At 37.2% G+C, this 26336-nt stretch overlaps 1 long non-coding RNA gene across 1 annotated transcript in view; it reads left to right on the top strand.

The window, feature by feature from the left end:
* LOC138064073 (uncharacterized) overlaps nt 1-26336 on the top strand; it is a 117472-nt gene that overhangs the window by 66707 nt on the left and 24429 nt on the right. Inside the window, exon 5 of the long non-coding RNA XR_011137322.1 lies at nt 1065-1290. This is a non-coding gene — a long non-coding RNA (uncharacterized lncRNA). The remainder of the gene's footprint in view (nt 1-1064; nt 1291-26336) is intronic.

Consider the following 26336-nt stretch of genomic DNA (forward strand, 5'->3'; position numbering starts at 1 on the left):
CCTATCATTCTGGTCTGCTGCTACTGCTGAACAGAAGCAAATGTGACTGAGGCACTGATGAAAATAGCTGTTCTGCTATACCCTGCTCTCTGATTCTCAACTATATTTTGTGAAGCCAAGAGAAGCAAATAGTATGGAGGACCAGAGGAGGACCAAAGGAGTGCCACACAAAGCAGAGGTCTTTGAGTCTGTATGGTCCCACATCTTTCCACCTAGAAAGGCAGGAAACACAACAGTTTTCAAAAACTTATCTTGATTTGTTTTCTATCACTCTGTTTTTGTTGCAAAAGAAAATGATTTAACCTATAGTTAGGACTGTGTTTCTTTATTCCTGAAATTTAGAGGGTGAAGCAATGCCAAAAACTAGCTTGTTTATGTCCCTCCAATGGTGTTGGGAACTGGATGCATTTGTGAAAGAGACTATGTGATGCAGCTTGCTAGGATAGCAGAGGGTAGGACCACCTGCTTCAAGAGATCCTTTCCAACCTGTGTGTCCTATAAATGAAGTTCTAGTAGTTTAAAAAAAAAAAAAAAAATTATGTCAGTGCAATGTAAGTTATGTATTTACAAAGTTGAGAGCTTCTCATGTTCTCTAATTGTTTGAAAAGAAAACATTTGTATGTTTTTAATATTGCATATATTTTGCTCTTTGTTCTTTAATCTCATCCATCAATGCATAGCTTGCTAGAAGCGTTTGATATGTTAGCAATGTACTTTAGTGTATTAAAATGCAGACTGTTTTTGTCACTTAGGTTTTTTGAACGTGCTCCATGTTAGAATACCTGAGAAATTTAGTGTAGACTTAGTATATGTTTTATAGTTTCATATAGTCTAGTATAAGAACATGGACCAATATTATACTTAAAAATAACCTAAGATGACTTCTTCAAAAGAAAAGCATGAGGAAATGAGTTGCATAGTCCGGTTTCAGTCTGATAACTCTAAGTCTCAGATATTCTGATGGAAGATAATGCTATTACCAGGGGAAGTAATGCATTTATTTTACTATTGAGATGATGCAGTTTGGTTGTTTTTTTTTTTTTTTTTTTTTTTCACTCTTTAAGCTGGAAAATCAAGGATCAAGGCAGAGAAAGCCACAATATCCCTGTGGAAACTGACTCATCTAAGACTATTCCCAAGGTCCAGTGAGATATCACAGATTCACTGAAGGCCAGACCTATTTGTTTCTTGCAACACTCCTGGCATCTAAGTTTCCTTTCATGATTTCCGGCAAAGTCAAACTATGTGTAGTTTTCTGTTGACAGTTCTAACGCTCACCATGAAATGAAGGTAAAACATACATATTATATATTTTTTTGTATGTTAATGATATATATGTATTGTATTTTATATATAATATATATGCGTATGTAAGTAGGTGCATACATACACACCAACATGCACACACATAAAAATATATTTGTATACATAGACAAGTTCACAAGCAATGTATATGAACTCTTTACCCTGTATCAGCCTGCCCACTTTTAATTCCTGTGTTCAAGACAGTTTCTAGAATATGTGGAAGAGATCCAGGCACTGAAATGTCAGATGCATGTTAGGGAGCATGTGCAACCCATTTTCACTGGAGAGGGGAGAGATTGGCTCATCCTTAACTAACGGTGTACAGTCTAGCAAATCACTTAGAAGAAGAATGTGTGTGGGAGTTGTTAAAGCAGTTGTTACACCTTTCAGATTCTCTGAAGCTTTATTTTTCGGCTGCCTTTTGTCATGCTTTCCTACTTACTTCATTTTAAGCAACAAAAGCAGTTATAGATGAAGTGTAAAGAGCAACATTAACTTGTCATGGGCAAAGAAGAGTATTTTGTATAGTCTCATATGCAGCTGGAGCAATACATTCACAAAAACTAATTCGTAGCTGTTGATAGCTGGGCTTACAACTGTTACTATAATGGCTCCTGTGCTTTCCTCTGTAAACTTAGATTGTTTGCAGATGTGAAGACATTTGTTGTTTTCTTCCATTGTTGTCATATGAAAGCTTTTATCATAACGCGGTAGCGTAGATGAAAGAGGTTGAGCAAAGCAGATTTACATGGACTTACGGAAGAATTTGATCTGACGTTAGGTTGTTCTTAACACTTTCGCAACCCCTTTCCATAGCTGTACAGATGTACTTCTGTGTATTTATTGTCTTTTCCTCCCTTCAATGCTGTTGTTTAGTGTTCTTGCATACAGCTTCGTAGTTTTTAAGATACAGTCCAAAGGTAGCTAAGGAATTGCTTGAGCCGAATGATGATCCATAGTGCATTTTTTTCTTAACTTTACTGGTAAACTGCCATTTTTAAGAAAGAATTGATGATTTCATCTAAAAATAAAATTCCTATGTGCAGTTGTGGAAGCAACTTTAAAGACAGTCTTTGAAGAAGAAAACTGATTTGTACTTCTTACTTTGCAATACCCATTAAGTTAGTCCATTTAAAAATGTCCTGTACATGTTTTCAGAACATAGAAGAATCTGTCAGACTGGAACTTTTACTTCGTTTGCAAATGTTATCTGAATATTTTCAGCCTCTAAAATACACATCAGGATTTCTCAAGATCTTGACTGTTATCATGTTTGTCTAAAATTTCTTGCATTAAAAAGAAGACAACGACTAGGAGAAGGAAAAGAAAAAGTGATGTTGGTGAAAGGAGAGAAAACCACCTGACACCAAGCAAGTGCTGTGAATACTTAAACTCTTTTAAAACGGAAGTAGGTGTGTGCATTAGGGGACTTCGCATGTGAGCCCTCAATGCAGATCTCTCTTTTCCGGTTGGGGTCTTAGAGCATGACAGTAACTAGCGGTGAGAGAGCGGTGAGAATGAAAATTGTTTTATGTTGGTTACTGCGTGCTGGCACTCTATAGGAGTTGTCAGTGCTGAAGTTACAATTGTACTTTTTAATTGAGATTAACGGTGCCTAGAGGCTTACAGATGAGCTGATGTAGCTTCAGATATGCAAACAACAAGATATCTGTAGCATGGATTGGGTTTCTCGGGGAATCATTCATGTAAAGAAAAAGGCTCCTTTTCTCATTGACTTGGATTAGAGCATAGGGTTTATTTGCAGAACAAGCTGTGTGTGGGAGGAGACTAAACTGCCTTTCTCACAAGCTTGAGAGAGAGATGTAGCACAGGACAGGATTATTCTCTTTTGTGCCAGGATAGGTGTACTGAGAAGTAACTTAATGCTTTGCATTTAAACCTCTAGGGCTTGACTCTTCGCTGCACCTGAGTGGGAGTCTTGTGCTCAGGTGCACGATAGGACGTCACAAAACCAGTGCAGGGCTGGCTCTAGGCCAGATATCAGTTAAAGATGGTTTTTGGCCGCTTATATGGTATGTTTGAAATGGGAGTTCAAAAATATGAGTGGAAGACTGCAACGTGTCATGAGTATGCCAGAAGTATGTGAGGACAGCACAGATGAGGTCTTGGCTGCAGCACAGATGCACTAAGCGTTTCTCTAGCAGTACAGAATTTGTCTGCTGGGTATTTGCACTTTAATTTGTAGACCTTTTTCTGTTTATCAAAGTTGTTTCCATGCAGGGTGTAGTGTCTATTGTGCTGACTTTGCTAAAGAGAAAAAGAGCAGCGAGCAGTTTCCGATTGTTTCTTTTCCCAAGTTTGTGTTCAGTGGGTGTCTCCGATCACAGAAGGGGAAGAGAGCATATTTCCCAGCATAGCCATATTCTTTTCGCTTCTCCTTGACCTTGTACTGTGTTCCCAGATTCAACAGTAAGAGGGAGGAATCTTTCTTGCCTTTTCTGTGGGCTGACCTCATCCACCTGCTGTTTGTACTGTGCACGGTTCCAGCTGTGCCTCGCTACGAGACAGGAAAGATGTATTTGAGACCATAATCTGTAAAGATAAGCAGAGATATTTTAATATTAATTTTATGTTCAAGCTGCTGATTTGTGAGTAAGCATTGATGAGGGGACATAAAACATCCTGAAGGCAATTAAGAAAAAGAAGAAAACAGTCTTATTTTGTGTGACACTATTGGTGGCAGCTTTCTAGTGCGTAAGTCATTGAATTGAAGTTTCAGGCCTGAATTTACAGGCACACTGTGAAGTACATAGAGGACCCTTCTCTGGCACACACCTTCATTGGTTAAAGAAGGAAAATGTTCCAACAGATGTTAAGTTTTTGAATGTGGCTTCTGAAAACCAAGTGAGATAATAAAATGGCTTTAATGACAGCATCCACAGGTGATGTTTTATATCCTGCTCTGCAAACAGATTTAAATGACCCTGATTTTGATCACGTTGAGCCTGTGTTCACACATGAGCGTTTGTGGAGCTTTCTAGCAGGGTGCTGCTTGTTAAAAGCAGAATCTAGACTAAATGTTTTCCATTAATTTTTCCCTTTTGTTGGTTGTTTGGGTTTTTTGTTTAAGCATTTCAATCAAATAGTGAAAAAAATACAGTGGTGTTCTGGGGGAATAGCTTTTTTTATTTCACAAATCTTTTTCAGAGAAAGCTTGATAGAGTAATCTCATCTCATCTAAAAGGCATCCAGATTTATACCCTATACAATAAGAAAAAGGTAAAAATATTTTATAGATGCCATCATTTGACTTGTTGCCTTGAAAAAATTTGAAAATGGCTGCAGATGGTCTTTGTGCTTTCTGACTGGTGAATGTAACGTGGGAAGGACTCCTGAGCATGAACTGCAGACTTTGGCTCGCACAAACCTGGGAGCTGGAAAACCTGAAAAAATGAATGAAAACGATTTTTTTCCCCTTTCTACTTCCTTATTAAAGTAATCAAGCAAATAGTTCTTCCAGCCCCACAGTTTGGGCTGTTCTATTGTAGTCTGTAAAGGCATTCATAGCAGTGTAATCAAAGTCCAGAGAGCAAGTTCAAATGTGTGGCAATCTTAATTAGTTTATTAATATCTTCTTATATCCCACCATTCTCTCAGTGCTGAATTGCCAAATGTTAGCTCACCTGACACAAACACAGTCAGAAAATTTTACCACCCGTCACTGCTCTGGATGTTCATGCTGTTTGAGATTCTAAGTTTGATGAGTAATAACAGCTCAGGGTGGGGAAGAGTAAAGACAATAGGAAAGAGAATAGAAATAGTCCTTTCCCAAACCGGTTATCTTCTGGAAGAGGTTTGGTTTTCATTTGAACATGCATTTCATAATAGCACCAGCCTGTCAGCATCAGTCTGCTAGCTAGCCCCTTTGAAGCGCTGCCAAGTCCTTGCATCACCTGTGCTTTTGCTTCAGGCTTCTGTTCACACAAAAAATGCTTGGGGAAAATGAAAGCATCAGAAAGTTTCACTTCACTATAAAAAGTGACAAACATCAATGACATGGATTTGGCTTGTTTGGTAAAAGGGGGGAAAAAAAGCTATTCCTGTGTGCACTCTGCAGGCCCATTCCATTATACTGTGTCTGGCTAGGAAATGAGCAACAAATTTTTTTTTTTTTCCTTTTAGTATCGCAATTAACAGCTTCTCAGCTTTCAGAGTGAAACTCCATCATCTTTTTCTTATTAGGACTTTATGTTTTGAGAATATCTGCCCATTAAAGAAGTGGCCTTTTCTGTTGCTGGCATTTGCAACTTCAAACAGCTCTTATTTAACAGGCAGGGAAAAGAACATTTTGAGGGGGTGTTTATACAGTGTTCTTATTCTAGTGGCTGAAAGATGATGTTTTTTTAATGTACAATTTAAAATGTTTTATATCAAGTTGAGTCTTATACAGATACATTTCATTAAATCTGCAAGACTTTCCTTCTCACCCCATTAAATTCCATTATCAAAATTACCAGTGTGTAGCATAAAGTCTTAAAGTTATATCACTAATAATTGTGCAGAATTTCTTTCCATACCGAGTACAGTTTAAAATGAAACATGGCTATTTTCCCTGCCAATTTTAAATCTTGTAGCTGGAAACAGTCCCAAAGTTGCAAAATTGTTGTCTGTCTGACTAACATTGACTTTCATGACATGATCCAGCTGAGAAAGAAATAAAACCAAAACTAAATAGAAGTGGAAAAACACCAAGAGGATGAGTGTTTTTGGAAGATTAAACCGAGAGAACTAAAACCAGCTCACTCTGCTCGCATGAGTGTGTGAATAATAGCTAGATCCTGAAATCCACTATTCAGTTTTCAATCAGACAAAAATATAACTGCAGTTTTGCCTGTGTCAGACCTTGCCTTCACTATCGAGCATATGGTCACAGAACCTGTACAGAACTCGAGGAGCCACACTCTGACACACTGATTTCTCTTCCCAGAAATATTAATGTGTTCTCTCTCTCGATCCATTTAAAAAAAGGATTCATTTCTCTTTTTAACAGAACCTTTAAATCAGGTTGCTTTTCAGCAACAAATCAGTCCATATGGTACTTCAAAATGAATTTTAAAATTTGTGTGAACTGACTTATCCAAGTGGATAGTAACCATCTGGACTTCTCAATAAATCAATATGCATCAAGTAACAAAGACAGAATTCTAAAAGCAAAGTAATGTGTGTGCAGTCTCTAAATTTCTTGTCCATCTTATGGTCATAAGAGACAGAGTTAGAATGTCTTTTATGCTTGTCATAAGCCTGGCACTTAAATGCACGCTATTTGTTGCATTTTTGATAGAGCCATGAAAAGTCCTTCCAAAGTTATCAGCCATCACAGCCAGCACATAAATGTTAGTACTGTAAACAATTTGGCTCTGCTATTGCGTTATTGATTCTTATGCTGAAGTGATATAGTTTCTCTGGAATGAAAATGCAGTACCTAAATGTTAAGGTCTCACAGCTGATCTCTCTGAAGATGATGGACATGTCACATGCTCTGCAGATGCTCAAAATTACTGTTTAAAGAAGATCCACTGGTTCAGTGCTGTGATGGTGGGAAAAAAAAAAATTGCCCCAAAAGATGACATGAAGACAGGAAGCATATGTCCGCACTTGCACAGTGCGGAAATTGGAGCTAAGAGTTTCACCCAGTGTAGTGCAGCAGGTCTAACTAAACATACTGCGGGGTGATGACATAAGCTGTTGTCCCCAAACCTTTATAAAGGTAGTGGCAAAGTCCAGCACCTCAGCTAAGAGATCCTGTCTCTTCTTACAATTTCTTCTTTGGAGGAGGTGGTGCAAATTCCTCTCTGTATGTTTGAGTGGTGATAAAGAACATGAAAGAACCTCCAGTGTCTAGAATCCAGTATGTAGCCTGTAGCAAAGAGCAGACCTAAGGGTTAATTCCTGAGATGCTATTTCTGGTTCAGTTCTGCACACTTTAAGTATTCATTGGTAGCTTTCACTCAGCAAAAATTCGGTCTATTAATAAAGCCTCCTGCTATTTACTTCTTTGTGGTCTTGTTCTTGCTGCTCTACTTCTACATTACTAATCTTGCATTCTCAATAAGAGTCATTCTAACTGAATGAAAGTGCTGCTTCATCTACAGGTAAATACAGCAGCATCTCACCCAGTCAGTGAGCAGAAAAAAACCTCCTCAACCTCATGGCAATCAATTAACCAACAGAGAATTGCACATGCCTCTAGTGATATATATCTAAGTGATAATGGATTGGAAGAAAAATCTGAAAAAAATGTAGGAATATAATATTTTAAAGATGGGAACTTTGTGATTGTTTTACAATCAATTCACAGTTAGCAAAAAGGGTGAATTCCTTAAAAAGGCTGTTTGAACTGAACCAAATACAAGTGAATTATTTGCATTTGTCCACCGGGGCACAGCACAGCACTTTTCTGAGCTATTGGGATTTCAAGTATGTCTTCAGAGTGATGGATGGTCCAAATGATTTTATTTCTTATCTTGGAAAAGAATGTTCTTTCTTCTAGATCATCTGTGGGACGTTACAACCTCTCACTCACTGTGTATTAAGGAAAGGTTTGACTTGTTGGCAATGAAAAGTTCTCCATTGTTTTAATTATGTTCTCTGTGTTAATAAATTACATAATATAGTTACTTTTCTGCCAACTCTCTTGTTTTTTCTTTGCTATTTGCACAGTATCTCCTGGAAATGAGATGATTGCATCCTTAAGTTTTTGCCTAGTTTCAAGTAAGTGTGAAACCTATGTAAGATTCTTTCTGAGACCCTTCAGAGGCATGTGTCCAGTGCTTGATGGCAGGCTAATGTCAAATGACTGGACTGGGGCTGCAGAGTTAAGATAAGTGTGAGCTTGGACTTTCTCTAAAAAGGTTGTTGTGATAATAGTAAAGAGTGGAAGCTGCAAGCAAGCTCCGTCATGTCTAAACCTCAACTGGGAGTGGAGTTTTGCCTCTGTGACTGTTTACATTGCACCCAGCTAGACCTGACATGTTTGGGTTTCATGAAGGTAAAGTGAATCCCAATATTTCCTAAATAACTGTATTTCAATACAAATTAATAATTAGTTTCTCTTCCTGGTTCTAGTGTGTCTCAGACAACATTTGGGATCCTCCCCTTTGTTATTAAATGCTGGGCCTGCAACTAGAATTATAAATAAATGTTCTGGATTAAGGTATTACATAGAAATCTACTTATTCCTTTGGGAACTATTTTTAAACTTTTTTAAATTGTTATAAATTAGTATTTAAAGCTTTTCTGTTAGGGCTGTAGAAGTATGTTTGTACCTTAGCTCCAGGGAGTACAAAGAAGCTTGTATTCACTACCCCCTGAAATAGGTGCTCTCCAAAGGAAGAGGGTTTTGGAGAGTTTAAGTAAGATTGATGTAAACACCTATGCAAAAGTGATTGTTGCTAATCCTAGTTTTCATAAAGTCAGGGAAATAAAGAGGTAGGTACTGAACAGAGAATTTAAGATTCTTGGGAGGTATAGTTAATAGAGGCTTTCCTGATGTGGTACGTCTCTAAGCTGAGGCTAGCATACACCATATGATGCAGACTTGGAGGGTGTGTAACTGAGAGGCGTATCTGCTGGTGTGCCAGCTAAATGGAGGCAACCCTGGCAACTCATAAATCCATATGGTATACCCCTTTCCCATTCAGTACTGATTCTCCTCTTATAAAATTCAAAGTATGACTATGAGCATTTAGGAAACTAGCTTTAGAGGGACTCAGAGTTTGAAGTGGAATTCAAGGGGAATAGAGATCAGTTAAATAAGATGAGCTATATCCATGAAGGACCTTGTAGGTTAAAAGCAAATTTTTAACATCATTTATGACTTTATGGGAAATCAGTTTAATGATTCACAAGGAATACATGAAATATGATAGTGTTTTGTGTTGGTAACTAACCTTGCCGTATAGTTCTGAACCTTTATTTCTCTTTGATCCAGGACAGCTTCAGGAACATTATCTCGTACAGGTAATAATCAGTGTATGGGGGCACAAAGGCACGAACAAGCAATGTCAGGAGGGGAAAGTGAGGATAATGGTCAGGTAGTATTTCTCAGGTAACAAAAGAAGAAAAAAGAAGAATCTTTCTCATTTTTAATGTGTTTCAAACAATGTTGGGATATCATAGTGACCTTCCTCCTAGCCTCTGTTACTGAATGCTGAAGCTGCAACTAGAAGTTGAGGATGATCATTGTTTCAGACTAGGAGTATATGCTGCTTAAAATCAGCTCTCACTTATGAATTAGATTTTTGAATGGTTTCCGCCTTATGCAGGGTATTTTATGATAATATCCTCAAAGTCTGGAAGATGTTTTCAGAGTGTCTTTCAAACAGCTTTTCAGGTGAGTTACTGCTTTCCCAGAGTTATGTATCTTTTATTTTAAATATACTCTCTTCTAAAAGCTCATTAAACCTGCTGCATTTCAGAAAGGAAGTGATGGGGAATGGTTTTTACGTAACACAACTGCAAGACAAGTTGTGGTGATGGGCACCTGATAAAGTCTGTGTATATGACTGGTAATAAATAATCCCATTTACAGATTATAGCAAAACTGCAACAGACATCAGAAATGTTAGCATTTCTGAAGGCATTCAGAATATTTTATTTTATTTTTTTAAACAGATGTCTCTTAGTGGTTTGTATTTTTCTCAGCACGATGAGGGAAAATCGGTAAGGAATATTGTTCAGGTGCTGTGATACCCAGTGACTCAATGGGGATAGCGTGTTCTCAATAACTCCCTGGAGTGGACTTTTATTTATTTGCATCTGTGAGGAACTTAAGCAAATTGATAAAGGTCATTTTTGCTTCCTTTCTATGGCCTGGATTGAATTAAATTCTCATTACAAATGAGCTCTTTAGTGTCTCTTTTCTAATTCTCTCCAGATCTTCAGAAGTCATTCCTAGTCAGCTAGAGTTTTGCGTTGGTTTGTATCACTGGGTGGGCCAGTACAAAATGAGGGAATCTTGCTCTGAAACGAGACTCTGTAAAGTCAGCATAGTGTGACTTCTGTGCTTTGTACCATGCAATTTCCATATTAATGTGTTCATCTTATAGCTGAAACTGTATTCCTTCTGACTGCTAGTCCTCAAACAGGGAGATGAACCTTGGATTTCTGTAACTGATTGGAAGTGGTATGTCAATTTTAATGCAATAAAGGGAAGAACAGAATCTCTCTTATAGCATAGTCAGCTCTATACAGGACTCGGTAGATGGAAAAGCAAACTAAAATTATTTGTTTCAGTGGGGTAAGTATGTGCAACTTAGCATTCACAGGAGATGATCTTCTAGCATGCAAAAGGTGTATTTTTGTACGGGTCTTCTTTAAATGACCCCTGTGATAATTAGGCCTACCCTTTGCACTGTATATCACATTGGTAGCGCTCAATAGATCAATGGGATTAGACATGACTTAAATTCTTTTGTGCCGGAAGAGGTCATTTAGCAATTGAGGGTATGTGATGTCTCCCCTTTCCTTAGAAGCCAATTAGACGTAGAAATATGAGAGAACTGGTGAAAGCAGACAGAATCATGAAATGCCACAAGAAACTATCTTTCTTTTTATTCTAACCACTCTCAGCAGAGAAGTCTCTCATGCGATGTGCTCTGGTGTGAGGTGCAAGCCTCCTTTTACAGAGGGGACAGTGCTGCAGAGTTCTCAGAAGGCTTGGTATGAAATGCACGTAGCTACGTTGCATCTTGATCGTTACTCAGAACTGGGTCAAACTTAAAGGCATGAAGCACTCAGGCAAAAGCCAGGACAAAAGTTTATGCTCTTATGTCTTATTTGCCATTGCTATTTGTTTCTCTTTCTGCTATCTGCTGTTAAATGTCTCATATAGGTGACAAGGACTGACAGCAATGTGAAATCAAATAATATTGATCTCCTTTAAGGATAAAAGTCTCCTTTAAGGATAAAAGATGCAGTAACCAGAGGGAAGGATGATTTAGGCTATAAAAAGAAATGATGTGACCTAAGATCCTACTGTATTCATATAATAAATATGATATTCAATTTGAAAGACTTATATTTAGGTGCCTACACATAGGCAGTGGTGTAGAAGTGAGGTGAGAAAGCCAATGCAAGCACTAGACACTGGTAGGCATCTACTCTAGGATAAGTTGAAATTGCTCTCTTGGCTCCACTGATTGTGTAGACTAGATATTGCTATTGACTATAATAGGAGTTTAGGCATCTGCAGGTAGACACCTAAGTGCAAATGTCTTAGTTTAGAGCTGTCTTATGGGGCTGTCCATGGAATAGTATCTCACATCATTGTTACCTGCTAGCTGACTCCAGAAAAAATGATTGTGCTCGTTGTCTAACTGCAGGAAGAAAGATTTTAGAAAAGATTTAAAAGTTGAGAATAGACCAGCACACCCTAAATAACAGATTATGCAAATAGGTAAGTGTGAATTGGATCATGCGTGAGTGTATTACGCGGTGAGTTGCACCGTGTGCAAAGGAGATTTCTGTAGTGGCATTGCTAGGTATGCCAAGACAAGGACCATGAATTGCTTTTCTGTGTGTTGATGTGCACATTTCCACATTGCGTTATGGAAGCCCAAAACACAGAAATCAGTGAGCAGTTTCAGTCTGAGCATGTCTCAGTTTTCATATAACTATCTCATATGTGTTTAAAAAGCATGGCTCTTGAGCAGTTCCTGCAAGATGCTGTGGTTTTGGACCAGACTTTTGAGCTATAGCATTTAATCAGCCAGCTGCAGAGATAATGACAACCAAAAGTAAACATTATAAAAAAGCATAAGTGGAACCTTGCATACAAGAATGCTGTAGATCACTGAATTTTTGGAGGAGACCAAAATGTACTTTTAATCAAGATGCATTTGTGGAGCTTGTTGGTGGGAGGAAGTAAATGTTACTTTATACATGAATGATGTATACACTGAGTTGTAAATGAATTGTTCTGTGTTAATTTATAAAGAACTTATATGGAATAGCATTACCAAAAAGAGAAGGTGATCTTGGACACCTTTATTTTTGAGATCTTTGCTGTTTTCCCTGGTGTAATGAAGGATATAGAGCACGCACAGCGTATACTGTGTTACTGCTTTAAGCAGTTACTATTTTTAGTGGTTTTAGTATTTTTAGGAGCTGTTATTTCTTTACCTAACAGTCTCTAACCTATTTTGACTTACTGAACAGTATCTGTTGGGAATACACTTCAGTTTGTGTAGGCACATGCTGGTGAATGCTGCTAAGACATATTGTTTATCACCCTGCCATATACATAGGAATCTGACCAGATGTTCTGCTAAAAACTCACCATTCCACACATGCAGTAATTTGGGGAAAATTCCCCCCCCCGCCACCCCGGGCTTTTTCTTAAAGGTGATTTACAGATTCAATACTACCATGGCTGTTCCTGAATTGCAGCCTCATCATTTTTATTTTTTCTGTAAGAAATTACCAACCAGGTCTTTCGATCACCTGCTTGACTACTGCAAAATTGTTTCTCCAGTCATCTTATGATGTTTTGTGATAGTATTTCAGATGCGCTGTATAGAACTGTGGACAAAGGCTCCAGGACTATGTTAAGTATATATATATGTGCTCTGTGCCATGGGCTTAGGAGCTGAAGCACGCTATATTGCCTTTTCAACTAAAAGAAAGGAAGCTGAGACCACTTAGGACTAGAAGAGATGTGTTTAACTTGTTTCAAAAGGACAATAGTTTTCTTTGATGGCAGACAACTTCAGTTCACTTAAAACTCTCCTAATCTTACTTTGTATTACTGTAGTTGCAGAAGAGAAGTGAAGCTGGTTCATGAAATAATCCCTATATTATCTTATAGACTATTACATTTTAAACAGAGTGGCATTAGCAATTCAATATTGAAATATCAGATTAAAAATTCTAGCTCGAATAACACGTATCATAAGAAGAGTTTGAAAGTTTGCCATTGTCTAAAGACCCATCTGAAGATCAACCCTAAGAAACAAAATTTACATCTTTTCCACCAATTCTTTTTCACCAATTAGCACAAGGTGAAACCTCTATTTAAGAAAAGTAACCTTGAGAAATTCATTTCCAAATATGATGTTTTCACAGGGAACTGTTTACACTTTGGGGCCTGAGTGTCATCTTGAGAGTAAAGTGCTGCTCTCAAAAGTATCTACGTGTTCTGGAAGATAAAAATACGATAGAAGAGCAGTTACATTTTGAAATTTGGATGTGCATTATAGAAAAGGTTAACTTTTAAAACAAATGTGTGGAATAAACAAATCAGAGGGTCAAAGGGGCTCTTATGTTTTAAAGATTATCAGGGATCTAGAAGTATGTCAGTAAGAAGACACCCAGAGCAGGGTATCTACAAAGAAAACTGGACAGTGATCAAAAACTCCGAAACTGAGTTTCTCCCTCTAATGTAACAAATAGTGCTGATAAATGAAATATCCATAGATTATGTCATAATAAATACCCATTTAATTTTATATCACTATATGAGACTACCATATGGAAAGCTTCAATAACAGCTGTTTTCCCGTCATTATTCTATGTGAAAACCTTCTCTGCACATTTACGGTGTGTCTCTTGATTGCACCAGTATTTAGGGGGTGGTTTTTATTCGTACAAATGCTTTTATCTGCAAGTAAGAGTAAGCAGTTCATATGCAGCTACTGCCCTGATTATGATGACAACAGTGTGAATGGCAGAAGAATTAATTTTTACCCTGGGGTTTGGTTATGTGAGGTGAGCTGGTAAAGGGACAGGGGTTGGGGTTATGCAGATCTTGCTCCTCACACCCCATTTTCAGCTATTCGTAATTTAGTCAAAATGTAGATATTCGATAGATAATTTTACATTGCAGGAAGTTGTTTCAAATTTTTTTTTTAATTTTGACTTGAAATTTCATTAGAGGAAATAAAAAGATTTGAGTGTCAGAATGATTGAAATGTTCTGTTTTAATAGAACAGAAAGTTCCTTGATTTTCTTTCAAATTCTTTTTTTTTTGGAAATATTTATAGAGGTACTCGGAAAAATTATATACTTTAACTTCTTCCACTAAGGCAAGCTCTAAACCGTTCTTAGCAGATGCTTGTTTAACCTAATCTTAAGTATCTCCAGTGATAGGGATTCCACACTACATAGGCTATTCCAGAGGTTATTCATGAATAGAAAATTTTGTTTGATATCTTAAAGTAAATCTCTTAAGCTTGTTACTTACACTGTCCACAGCGGAACCGAAAAACTGCTATTGGCAGCCACTCCTTTTGCAGCTATGAAGACTCTTGCTCTGTCCTCCTTCAGTCTCTCCCTCTTTTTTGGTGACTGAAACATAAAATACAATTTAAAAAGTCAAAGTCAGAATAAAAGATGATATTACATACATGCCTTTTCAAATACACATCAGTGCAATTACTTTGTAAAGATATGACAAGGCAGAATTGATTGTCCAGAAAGGTAATTATGTGTCTGTCTCTCTTCCTGTCAAGAAAGAACCTATGTATTTTTAAATAGTTGTCAGGTTTCCTTGCCAAAGAGGAAGAATGAACTTAAATGCTATAAATTTCCCTGGATCTGTTTTTCTCTTCTCATTGTATCACTCAGTCATCTCTGCCTTGCAAGTTGTCTTCATCTTGTCTCTGGAAGATAAAAAATTAGATAAATTATCCATTTCTTTTTTACTTCTTCCAAAATAGTTCACAGTTAGGTCATCTGGGCAGGGAAAAGAAACACCTCTGTATAATTTAAATGAAGCAGAAAATGAAAATAATGAATATCAAGCATGCAAGTGCATATTAGTGACTAGTTTACAACAAACACTTAGCTTAATTTCTTTTTGATAACGGAATCTCTCTTCTCAAACAATTTCAAAGCGTTAACGTAACAATGAATGTGATCAGTTCCAATGACAAGTCCTTAGGGATAGTTTGGATGGATAAGTGGTTTGAGGTGTTAATGATACGATCAGCACTGATTTCACTGTTGATCTGAATAACGTTTAGCAGATAAGCTCACCATACTCTCTGAACTTGCTCTTTGGTGTCATATGGGTGATTTTACATTCATATATATGTGTATATATATATATATATATATATATATGTATATACACACACGCAAACACACACACACGCACATTTATATATATATATATATACACATAGATATATATATATAGTGATTTTATGCTGCAGGTAATTATCATTCACAAAATGCTTTCAAGTAGAAAGAAACCATGGCATGTTTTCAAATGTTTTGGAAACTGGCACTTTTCAAGGGAATAACAATACCTTTAGTAGTTATGTAACATTTTTCTTGCTAAAATCAATAGTCCTTTTTGTCCTCCTTTGTTGCCAATTTTTCTTTGTTATCATATCACTGAGATATTTAAAGCAAAATTGCTACACACTGCAAAGTTTTTTTTTATTCGCAATAAAAACAAGAGTGTTTGTAACTCATCAGTAATAATATTTACATTGTCTACAGTCTGCCAATATGTATTGTGTGAATAGATAATAACTTTAAGATCGTATAAAGCCACTGTGATAATATTTCAATCTGCTCTCCTTATAGCAATGTAATCTGTGATTCTACTTCCTGCAGCTAGCCCAGAATTTAATGGTTGAGCCAAAGTACCCCTTCAGAACAAATGGGTGGGTTGTAACGCTTTAACATACCTATCGCTCCTCTGAGTACTTACCTATCTTTCCTTGGCTGACTTTGACTAATTGCAGCTTCTGAACATTAGATGTATTTATGCTCTAATCTGCTGCATTTAAATAATCCTTTATGTCTTTTCTTTGTAGAGATCCTACTAGTCTGCAGTTAAATTATATAGATAAATTAAGTAGATTAAGTTCTTTAAGTTGTAAGGTTGTTTTCAGAAGTCTGTGTCATCTGGATGGCTCTTTTTGAATCACCTTTCCATTTCCCTATTCCACATCTCTTGGATACGGTTACCAGAACTGCATGAAAATTCTGGCATGAAAGAAGACTTTTGAGATGCATAGTGAGGCGGTAGATAGGTTTATTCTCTCTATTCTTGCGTATATTTTCGAGAATAAATATGTTAAAACTGGTACACTGATAGTGAAGTTTCTGTGGTTTTCATGATTATGAGCTGATGACAAAAAGGAGTTTGGGCCAAATTTTCATGGGAGAATGAATCTGACTTGCACCAGCTTGTCAGTAAGCATGTTGGAGTTTGAATTCTTAATATATAAGCACAAAGTTGGAGAATGAGGGTGTGTAATAACACTAAAAATATATAGCACTGTGACAGAGGTATAAAAAGTATAGGGCAAGAAGTCTACATTTCTGTATAGGTTTTCTCAGTTTTTGCAAGGTACTGAGGATATTCGGTCAGCTCTGCTAAGCGTTAAGAAAGACGGGGTCAGACCATAGACCCTTCTTCCAAATAATACACTTTCAGGCATTGAAAAGGGAGTATTAACCTAGGACCTTACAGCAAGCCCGTTGAACTCTTTCCATTGATTTCAGATCAAGTAAGAGTGCAATTCTATGTTTGACTGCTAAACAAAAACTCATGTGAGGGGAAAAAAAGAGTTTCTGAGGGTCTAATGTTTGCTTTTGCCAATTTTCCCCACTTAGTTGATAGCAGACCCTTCTGAGTTGGTCTCAAGAGTAAAAACAAAGAAAATCAAACACTCGGAACTCGGAGACATGCAATTAGGTTAACAAGGTACCTATTAGAGCTAACTGAGAACATTAAAAGTACTAGCACAACTGAAGTCTCATAGCTAATGTAATGAAGTGCTTTTATTTTCATTGCTTTTTGAATGCAGCAGACAATGTAGTTTGTCTGCTGGGGTTTCAGAGTTGCACTGCTCTTGAAGAAAGTGATTTTAACTTCCGGCTTTATTCAAAACATTATGAAATTGTTTCTGTAGTAGAGAAGGAAGCTACATAAATATTCTTTTAAATGATGTTTGACTATGACACAGAGTACAATATTGGGAAGAGTATATAATTACAGCAATTATAGAACGTGATAGGTTACAAATATTACGTGTATATCCATACTTTTGTACTTTCTTTGGCTTCCAGCTGTAATGCTATCATGTATACAGTTGCGCAGTACTTATAGTTAGGTGTTACGACTTCATCATGATACCAGTCATTTGCATTCTTTATTTGCCTTTTATTCAGAAAGCATTTCATACTCTGGATCTCCTAGTAGAAAACCTAATGGCTGCGTTAGCTTCGGTAGAACTAGATGCATTTTCACCAACGGGCCTGGCCCTCCATGCCATGATTTGTGGCGGTTTGATACAGTCCAGGCACTGGTTATATTTTCTAATACAACTTTCAGGAATCTACTGGACATCGCACGGACTGTGCAGTATTTATGTGACAGAGCAGAGAGCGCGGGGCTCCTGCCTCTGCTGAATTAAAATGGGATGTAGCTCCATTGCCTCGAAAGGAAGTGCAGTATTTATACTGGCTGAGAGTCATCTTTGCTATAGCTAATTAGAGTGACTGTTCTGTTTTAGAATAAATGGTACAAGCGTGCTCAAATCTAGGGTCCGTTCGGTAACCAATGTTGATATTACTGTGCAAGCAGCTGGGATAGTTGGTGCGCTTAAGTTTCCCCGTGACTGAGCCACTGTTTGCTATTTCCCAAGGAGCTGTTAGATATCTCTAACAGCTGCCATGTTATGAAACGTACCGTGAATATCTACCATCCAGAGGGTCACCTGAAGTCTTTCATGACACAGACCTCTTCCTGTGTGAGGCCTTGACCCGTCCCCATCCCTGCGGTGGTTCCTGACGCCCCGCAGGGCTGGGGCTGCCAGGCCCAATCCTGCCCTGCTGGGAAGCCCCACTGCTCCTGACGGTTCCTTCCCTCCTTTTTGGTGACTTAATTTTGGGAAAAGATGAAAAGGCTTTTCCTTTAAAATGTGGCAGTTCCAAAAAAACAGTGAAATGCAATTACTGCGGATACAATTACAGTTCAGAAGTGATGGAGTGTAGCCATGTTTGAGACTCAAAAACACACAAGATGAAATTGTTATCATAATGAGAAGCAATGTACAAAATAGCACAGATCTTTGGCACTTCCTGCTTACAACAGAAATAATAGCCCAATTTACAAAAAAAGCCAAAAACCCCAAACCTCATGTAATTAATGTAAAACTCATTGTAAATAACCAGATGGCAAACAAGTGTATCCTATATATATTGTCTTCCAAATATGTTGCTCCTACACCCTGGCTGCCAGGGAATGCCAGTCGTAGCATAAATATGTCATTGATAATTTGTCAGTTTGCCCTACTAATGACAGAAACTGTGACTATCAAAAATAATTTTAAAAGATTTCTTAAATAATATCTGTCAGTTAGAAGCTCATTGAAGAGTCCTCTTTAATAAGCAACAAATGCAGCATTGTTTGTAGATAAGCGATGTAATATTATATTGGAAAGATCAGTGAATGTAGTTGAAAGAAACGTCAATGAATATGGTCCAGGCAGGTTAAATACACTGCACAGAAATGCAGTTTTGTTCGGCTTTTTTTTTCCTTTTTTTCCTCGTTTTTTCCAGTTTAGCTCTTTCATTATCAGAATGAGACTCAAGCTTTAAAAAAAGATGTGGGACGTCACTGTTTTCTGGTGTGGGAAAACGATGTAGAACTTTCAAGTATTTTAATTAGATTAAAGATGCTTTGTGGCCTTTAAAAAGAGCTTCCTAGTTTTTGAGGTTTACTTTCATGTATTAAATGAAATCTCATAAGATGAAGAATGAATGTGATTTGTGGGACCAGAGTCACCCCTTACTGCAGCTTGACTGGTCTCAGTTTGGGGTACCCTGTATGTATATTCACTCACGAGTGGAGACTGTAGAATAAGTAGGACAGTAACTTGAGGAATAAAGGAAAGATAATCCATGTTCACTGCATATCATGGAGTTAGAGTCCTCAAAATGACCTTGCTGTAATGAAAAACCAAAAGCAAGACTTTATTTAGTCTATGACATTTTTTGTAAACCATCTGTGAACCATCCAGTCTAACTCCGTAGAATTTTGTGCAAGAGAACTACAAATGTTATTTATTTACCAATTGGATCATAGGTTTAAATATAGCAAACCTCACTAAACAAAATGACATACTGGACATTTGTTTCTTCTGTCGGAAGCATTATCAGTCCCCTGCCCCTATATAAAGCCTTTTTTTTTTTTTTTTTAAACTTGCAACATTACAATCTGACAGTTCTATGACTGTGCTGTTGTTCTGATGCCACTTATGACTGTGGAACGGTGCTAAATTTTCAAGTAAGTGTGTAAAGCTGTTGGAAAAGCGTAAGTTTGAATCAAATTAATTTTTTGCAGGTAATGTTTCGTTGAGTTGTTTTTTTCACTAAAATTGCAGTAGCTTCTTTCTCTTGTAAAGTATAAAAGTATACTAAGCACTCTTTGCTCAATGTGAAGTTTTTCTGACTGCTAGCATAAACTCCATATTGGGTACTCTGATTAATTTCATTGATCTGGATCAGACTGACGCTGTCAGTTGATCTGATAATTCACAGATTCTTTTATTAATTAAGAAGGAAACATTTCCTTATAAATAATTGTATATTGATAACTACTGTGGTAAAGATGCTTTTTCATCATGAGGTGTTGGAACAAATGCTGCTGTGTGTTTTCAAGTGATGGAAGTGTCCTACAGGGAAGTATAAGCGACTACTGAGCTCAGAAGTTCTGCATTTAGAGTTGGATTATACAGACCTGAGTTGTGAGAAATAAAATAGAAGCCGTTAGTATAGAGGTGTAGAGTACAGTTAAAGTTGAAGGTTGATCAAGAGGAGGTGCAAATGGATTTTGCAAGACTTCTTTCCTGTTTCTGAATTCATTAACTGAGGTAAAACAAAGATGAAGGTTGGGAAGAAATAGTACGGAACAATGACATGAAATCGTGGGAGTACAAAGGACTGTTATATATGTGTCCATGGTATGGGGAGTAAAAAGCCTTAAACTTGCACTTTCCTAAAATTTTAAATGTGTATTATTTTATTCTAAAGAGAAATAAACCTGTTATTTTATGTCACACACTCCCTGAAACTTGGGTGAGAGTCTTGTCTGTCTTGCCTAAAAGTTGGGTGCTTTGTCTAGGCTAGCTAGACTCATTCTGCAGTCAATGAACAGAAGTCAATATCTGAGGAGGGCTGGTTAGTCCATCTGTCTTAGTCATTTATCTTCAGTTGGGTGAAATTTCCCTCTAGAAACACATTTATTAGGGATGTTAGACGAATACCCTAGAATAGAAGGCTGATTTTCAAAGACAAGGTGGATTGATTCCCATCGTAACTTCAACTCTTGGCTTGGATTTTAAGAAAACACATTTGGATTTTCTTTTCATATTGATTATGGAGTGCTGAGAATGGAAAAGTAGCTGAAGACTTGTGCAATAGACCAGGCTCATCAATATACGTTGATCAGGCAGAAATGAATCATTTCTCTCTTGTCTATAAGAACAGCAAAATGGAGATGTTGATGGCTAAGAAGGGTAGTGAGCTTCTCCTGTCCAGGGCTGGCCCTATGAATTTGTTATACAGGGATTCTCCGTATAGAATAAAAAGAAATGATTGTTTTGTGAATTGATCATGTAGTAAGGTCAGAAATAGACTGAGAATGAGAGTCACCAGGGGGAAAATAGTATCTAGCAGCAGTCTTGTCTGAAATGAATGTAGTAAGTGGCAGAAGATCTGCTGACTTCCGCAGAGGATAAGTTTTCCTCTTCAGTTTGCAAGTGACTTAAAATGCCCAGCCTATCTTTCTGATTGCTGGATGAACGATCTTTCATTCTTCACAATGAAAGCAAAGCCCTGGTATTCATAGGACTTCTCGTCATTATGTAGTTCTGCTTTGGAGCTGAAGAAATATAGAATTTCCATCCTTTACCCACCTTCACATCTGCATCATGGGAAGAATAGTGATGTGGAGTAAGCATCTAGGAGAATGTGTTCAGAAGTAAATAAACCCAAAAGAATGAGAAAAGGAATGATGTATATATGCCAAAGGCTGAATGAAAGGGTAATGACCCATATTTCCTGAATCACTTTTATGTGTAATTTGCCAGAGAAAACAGAAAATGAGATTTTTCTGCCAGATTCATAGCAAAAATGTATTCATGTGATGTTCTGTGCAGTGGATTTTTTCCTTCTAATAGAAGCCAATTCATTAAATCCTGCTGATCCCAATAAAATTGAATAATCAGGAAATAAACCTGAAATATATCACACAGGTTATTATAAATTTTTTTGTATTTGTTCTAAGGAAAAAGAGTTACTCAGCTCCCAAGGATCCCTTATAGGGAAGAATGACTTTTACTCTGAGGACTTTCTGCGAAGAAGGCGGCTGATAAAGGCCAAGGGAATGGTAATACAAGCTGAAGAGCAAAAAACAAAACCCTAAAAGCAAATGCAGTACTTTAATCAAAGATCACTCTGACTAATCATCATCCTTTCTAGGAATAGTTAGAATAGGTGATTTCAGTTTGGTTTAAACATTACTCTTTTGAGGGAAGAACATGCATCAAGAGTGAATAATTTTATTTGAGAAGGAGAATTGGAGATGGAATTTTTTACATGGAAAGTCTCTTATTGGCTATTTTCATTTTCAAAATTAAGTTTCTCACTTACCTAGACATTTATCTGTAGCTCTTGATGTTTAAGTATGTCAAGTGAGCTCTGCTAAGAATTATATCTAACCAGATTTAAACTTTCTTTTGAACTATAATGATATATATGAGGTATGATAAGCTCTGTAATGAAGAGGTCTTAAAGCAATTGGTTCTTCTAAGGAATCTCATCTCATATATCACAGGAAATATACTGTTACTGTTGTTTAAGTAAAGTTGATAGAGCTGTTTGCATTTGTTTTTCAGATTTGGGTTTATGAAATTGTAGTATTGTATTAATATTCCTTGATATATGATCAGATGTATATATCACAGTGTCTAGTTTGGACTAATATAGTTGCCTATATGATCTTTTTTGGTATTTAACATAACTATCAGGTTGAAATCTGAGGTGGTCATCTTTGAACATTTGGTAACAGACTGAAACTCAAATCCATTAAGTTATTTTGTGGCTATGAGGTTACAGGCCTCGTTCAAAATCTTGGTGGGGTGCTGCAACTTACCTTAGCCCTGTATCTGCTCATTATTTGATGGTAATTTTAGAGCTGTCCCTTAGGCAGTGCAATTGCTGACCAAAGTAAAGCATAAAATAAATGGAGAGGAAATTAAACTCTTTTATATAAAGCTCCAGAATTGCATGCAGAGCTTAGAATCACTGTGGGGAATTTCCCAAGAGGCAAATATCTTTCCCAGTTGAGGAAAATAGTTTTGACTACCGAAAGATGAAGAGAAAAGGGTTTACAAAGAAAAAAAATTAAGTAAATAGCTCCATAAAGATATCTGGCATAACATACGCACAAATATTTTAATGCTGACTGGGGCATTGTACTGTAACATTAAAAAAGTGGAGCACTTTTCTGTAGTTTTTCTAGAACAGTCTTTGAAATTATTGATATTGAAATGCATTAAAAAGGGAAAGATATTTACGGCTGCTGGCTACTCCCACAAAACAGTTTTTGGAGAATTGATAGATATTCTGGAGTATGATAAGGGTAGGCTACCTGCCTAAAAATCAATGATAGGTTAGATTTAATAACTTTAATAAAAATAAGAGAAAATGTTACGTGCTTATTGCAGGCAAAAGAAAATCATTTTTGCTACCCAAACTACTTCACTCTTTTTCCTTACTGCAGAAATCAATAAAGTGCTTCTTGTTCCCAACCTTCGTCATCGAAAAAGCCCATCACCATCTTGCACCTACTTACTGCCTCCCACCCGTTCATAACACTTTTCCAGGCTTTGGCTGGGATTGCTCAGGAGCGTGCTAACACCACATTTTCCTCTCTAGTGGCAGTAGCCCTCCCCTGTATGCAGGGCATAGCGCTGCGGGGCTTGGTGGCAGCGGGCCGCCTGACTGGGGACATCTGCTCCTTGAACCTATCTTCTCTGAGGCTTTTTGTGGATCTGCAGGATTAAAGAGAAGCATGCAGAAAATAATTGCAAACTTTCTCTAGACATGCCATGTAAGTGCGGTGTTGGGACTGGGTGGAAACGGGAGCATGCAGGGCAAGAGACAAATTGAAGTATTACCACTGAGTGCTGCAGCCCTCAATTTCTCTTTGGACTGCTCATGTGGTGAGCAGAAGAATGAGTCAACTGAGTCCCCTGTATGTACTTAGGTGCTCAGGCAGGGCACTTTGCAGCATCTCTAACCACAGGAAGGTTTGGAAGGGATTCAAACTACTGTCAGTCAGCATTTTCATCCTCTTTTTCATGGGCTGAGCTGCATGTTTTTTCTGCTTTTATCTCACATGCCACAATTCCAGTCTGCACTGGAACACATACAGTGCTAACTCTTTAAGATACGCTCCAACAGAAAGATGTGCGTATCTGTGAGTCCTTCCCAATCTTCATGTAGAGACATGGATATAAGGTATATGTTTCTTACAATCTTAACGTTGTCATGCATTTTCCAGGATGTCTTCTCCAAGAAGCCAAGGAATGCTACTCTCTGGAAGGCTGCTAATGGGACTGCCACAAGTCAGTCTTCTCTCAGCTTTTCCAAATGCTACTTGTTTTGGGCCACTTGATACATTTCTCTTAAGGCAAAAAACTAGGACTACCTTTAGTTGTTGCTGTAGAAGTAGATTTTTGTTTAAAAATGTGGTGGTTTATAGTGATGCTCATTCCCTAAAAGAGGATGGAAATACTGCAGCTGGATTATAGCTGACTTATTCTTTTATACCCATATTACACATCACAAACTGCTCAGGAATTTTGCTAATGCAGTGCAATTCTTTCCTATTTTATGTGGTGGATATCCAGCTGCACCCATAGTGATGTGGAACTGCTGATAAATAAAGAAAGGTTGAAACTGGCCTGGTTAGGAGGTGAGATTGTACTGCTAATTTCACATCCAAAATAATGTGACAATAAGCTCTTTTGGTGAAGATGCAATTTAAGTTGATTTGTCAAAGCAAGAGAAAGGCTTTTCATAAAAGCAAATAGTGAAAAACATGAGTGCTCTCGTAGTCCATTATGGCTCTAATAACATCCCTGCTGAATAGTGAAGATCTGATCTTTGCAAATTAAAACAAATAAAGACCCATGGTATGTAGATGAAACACCTTGTTGCGAATGTGTGAGGAAACACAGCCATAAGTTTTACCAGAGTTGATTTGCCTGGTAAGCTGATAGTACTATTTTTGTATACCATCAAAAAGATTTTCAGGTTACACTCATTTACTTGAAAGAAAAACAAAACCCTAAAGGGCCTTTCTGTGGGCAGGGTCTCCTAATTCGACACCCAGCTCTTTCCTCATTCTCCTACTCTGCCCATCACAAAATCCCAGTGGGTAAAATGCCAGATTAGTCTATTACCCATTTCATTCTGTGGTGGGAAAGGTGGTACTAGAATGCTTATGGTGATATCGGTAGACCATGGATTAAGGCAAGAGCAAGGAGCAGGTAATGGTTTTATAAGGAGTTTATTAACCATAGTACCGCCTAATCTAAGCCGCAAAGTTGTTGACTGAAGCAATTCTGTCTTTTCAAACCTACATGCTATGGGTAAAGTTCTAGTGTGTTTATCAGGACTTCTTTCACTGTTCTCTTCTCTGATGAGAGGAATGAATCTGCAGTCAAGCTTTGACATACAGTACTACACCTCATATCTCTAGACTATCCACGTTATTTTTTCCTATGAAAGAATCTTAACTCATAAAGTGGAAAGCAAATATTAAAAATGAAAGTATTATAAAAAACAAATTATGATGAAACCTTCCTATGATACTTCTGTCTGTCTGAGGAAAATGCCATGGTTTAACATTAGAAGGCTTCCCTATAATTTTACATGTAGCAAGCTACTGTGAAAAAATATTTTAAATGGAATTTCCTTACCTTGGAAATTTACCTTGGAGTAAACAAATGCTTGTGCCTTTCATGCTGAGTACTCACTTGAGTCAATAGCAATAACCTATCATTTTTTACCAAGGTAAAGAAAAAAATTGAATCATACTTTTTGGCATCTTTAAATATGTCTGATTATGGCTTTATGGAAATCTTTTGAAATTTCCTTTGCAGCTGTGCCTCACAGCAAAGATTTTTTTTCAAAGAACTCTCTAGTTATATCTAGCTTCTATCATGTACTGTTATTTTAAAGATAATATCTTAAATGCTTACTCACAAATAGTACTTTAAAGGCAGCCTTTAAAGTTGAAAAAGTATGATAGTAAATGCGTTTCTCAAAGAGTAATGGTGAGCTTTGAAGAAAGTTTAATAAAGTAAACTACATCTAGTAATTTTTGAAGAATTTAGGCCCTTCTTTACTCTACCCTTTGATTTAGGATTAGTAGGAGAAAATGGGCAGGATGTTCCAGCCCCAAATTGGAAGTAGACCTGGTTACTGCCTATTGATGGCAGAGGGGGTTTGCAGCGGGTAGGAGAGGTCTGAGTAGCTGGATTGGGTTGGGCAGATAAAGACATGAAGAGAGCAGCTGAAGGAAGAGCTGCTACCCTTCGCAAAAATAGGTCTTTGCGTTGCTTAAGCAGAAGTGTTTGACTATGCCAAAAGAAATGAAAATTTTCAAACTAGTTTTGATTAGAAAATAGACATGTTCACATGAGAGTCATGCATTTTTGTGTAAACAACGGAGTACAGAAAGAGAATAGCTGTGTAATAGGTAAGTAAATGTTAGCAAAGACCTCAAAACTGGATTCTCATTGCCGGTCCTATCTTTGTCTTTGTATTTCCCAGGCATCTTATTTGAAAGGTAATGTATCTTCTATGTGAATATATTATTTAAGAATACATAAGCATTATTTAAATTGTTTTGTTTTACCCGAGTGTAAATGTTTTTTCATGCTAAGCAATTTTGTGATGAGCTCTCTTGCATCTAACTGGGAGAAAATAATAAAAGCTATTCTGGGGTGTGAAATATAACATCTTGTGTAAATTAT

Source organism: Struthio camelus, chromosome W (genome assembly GCF_040807025.1).
Source record: "Struthio camelus isolate bStrCam1 chromosome W, bStrCam1.hap1, whole genome shotgun sequence".
Taxonomy (NCBI): domain Eukaryota; kingdom Metazoa; phylum Chordata; class Aves; order Struthioniformes; family Struthionidae; genus Struthio; species Struthio camelus.